The 2288-nt window shown below is 52.4% G+C and overlaps 1 pseudogene; it reads right to left on the bottom strand.

The window, feature by feature from the left end:
- Positions 1-873: 873 nt before the first annotated feature.
- On the bottom strand, positions 874-1594 carry LOC118930343 (glyceraldehyde-3-phosphate dehydrogenase-like; annotated as a pseudogene).
- Between the last annotated feature and the right edge of the window lie 694 nt (positions 1595-2288).

Genomic DNA, 2288 nt, shown 5'->3' with positions numbered 1-2288 from the left:
ATCCATCCCTGAGTGCACCCACCCCCTCATCCGTTCACCCTCAAACCTAACTTGTTTCCTCCCACATATCCAAAGATTCATCTACCCGCCTACCCATCGGCCTATCTAGTGCCTCATGCACCCACTCATCTCTCAATCTACCCGCCCCCCTTACACTCGCGCACCCATCTCTTCAATCAACGGTCCACCCACATACCTCGTGGCCTGTCCTCCGTCTGTGTCCCATCTGCCTACCAGCTATCCATTCAGCTATGTATTACCCTCCCACATGTCCACCCATGCACCCACCCACCCATCTGCCCTCTACCTGCTTACCCACACACCCATAAATCTGCTAGTCACCCATTTACACATCCACCTACCAACCCATCAGCCCACCAAACTGTGGTCTACGCGATCCTGTACCCACCCGACCACTCATCTGAACACACATCGGCAGGACGACCTCACAAGGGCTGACCACAGATCCCAATTCAGCTTTGAGACTGGCAGCATCTAAAGGTGTCCTTTCGTTTTCCTGGCTGGGTGCAGTGCACTTTATTGACGGCACATGACAAGGTAGGGCTTCCTAAGTCCCTCTGCTGCTTCAGGGCATCTGGGATGGAAACTGTATGAGGGTCGGGAGATTCTTAGTGTGTTGGGGGATGAATCGGGACAAGGACGCCCCACCAGCTGAGGACCTCTCTCTTCCCCTTGTGCTCTTGCTTGTGCTGCAGCCAAAGCCAGTGTCGTCCCAGGACATGAGCTAACAAAGTGGTCCTGAAGGGCGATGCCGGCCCCAGCGCTCAAGGCTGACGTCGCAGGAGACTACCTGGTCCTCAGTGCGGTCCAGGACGGCTTGGTGGGGCAGGGCCTGCTGAAGCCTGCTTGTCATTATAGTGGAAGCTTTCTCCAGGCTTCCAAGCAGCAGGTCAGATCCATGATGGACACGGGATGGGGACATGGAGGGCCGCGCAGGTGTGCTTCCCATTCAGCTCAGGGATGGCCTTGCCGCAGCCTTGGCAGCACCAGTGGAAGTGGGGATGTGTCCTGGGCAGCGTCTTGACCATCAAGCCACAGGTTTCCAGAGGCGCCATCCATGGCCTTCTGGGTGGCAGTGGTCGGACTGCGGTCATGCGTCCCTCCGTGATGCCAACGTGGACACGGATGAGCTTGGCTGGTGGTCCAAGCAGCCGGAGTCTTTGCTGACAATCTTGAGGGAGGTGTCATTCTTCTCATCGTTCATGATGAGAAACCTGAGGGCATCTGCAGAAGGGGCAGAGATGATAACCTCTTGGGTTCAGCCGTCGGGTGCACCCCAGCCTTCTCCGTGGTACGAGGGCACCACAACATGCTCAGCACCATTATCACCCCTTGATGGTGGCTGGATCTTGCCCCTGGAAGACGGCGACGGGCTTCCCATTGAAGACAAGTGTCCCGTTCTCGACCTTGACTCTGCCACTGAACTTGCCATGGGTGCACTCATATTGGAGCACACAGACCATGTCGTTGAGGCCAGTGAAGGGGTCGCTGATGTGACAAAGTCATTTGCCAGGGTTAAAAGCAGCTCTGTGACCACATGCCCGATATAGCCAAATCTGTTTGCTCCAGCCTTCACCACAGCATTGCAGAGAATAAGCTGGCACTGCCCAAGGGGAGGCTGTCTGTTGGACTGGGGGGAGCAAACAGCCCCACAGGTGTCATTTTAACCCGTCGAATATGTGGCCTTACCAGGAAGACTGCCGGTTAGGGAGGGTTCGATACATGCAGAATCCGATGGAACCTCCAGGGTGGGGTTTGCGGAGGCGTCTTGAGAGGATCACCATAGTGCTCTGGGGTCGAGGGTGAAGACCACGCTAAGCTCTGAAGTCCCTGTCTCTGTGAGTCCCACGTGGTGAAGAGAAACACCCTCAGTGCACTGAACACCCAGGAGATGTGGGGGGCTAGTATTTTGCACCCTCAGGTAACCAGGATAATGCCCTCAAACCTCTTGGTTGTTTCCTTTGTGAATAAGCACCTTTGAACTGAAAGGAATATTTATAATTCAGTATAGAAAGGTTTCATGGTATCAACTCCATAGTACTGATATTTTTGTGTTAAGGAATCTGGGCATCTTTGATGTTGTAAGCATTTGCGATGCTTTAGAGAATTTGGGCTATCAGAATAACAAGTGAACCTTTTAATTTAAATTTAAATTATATTCTTAACTACTTGATTTAGACATGATTTTAAGCTGAAATCCGATAAAGTTTATATTTAGTGTTGGAACATTTAAAGGAATCTAAGGTTCATCATATTAGGAAGTTACC

This window comes from Manis pentadactyla, chromosome 5 (genome assembly GCF_030020395.1).
Source record: "Manis pentadactyla isolate mManPen7 chromosome 5, mManPen7.hap1, whole genome shotgun sequence".
NCBI lineage: Eukaryota > Metazoa > Chordata > Mammalia > Pholidota > Manidae > Manis > Manis pentadactyla.
The sequence above is the reverse complement of the archived record's forward strand: the minus strand, read 5'-3'. Positions and strand labels throughout refer to the sequence as shown.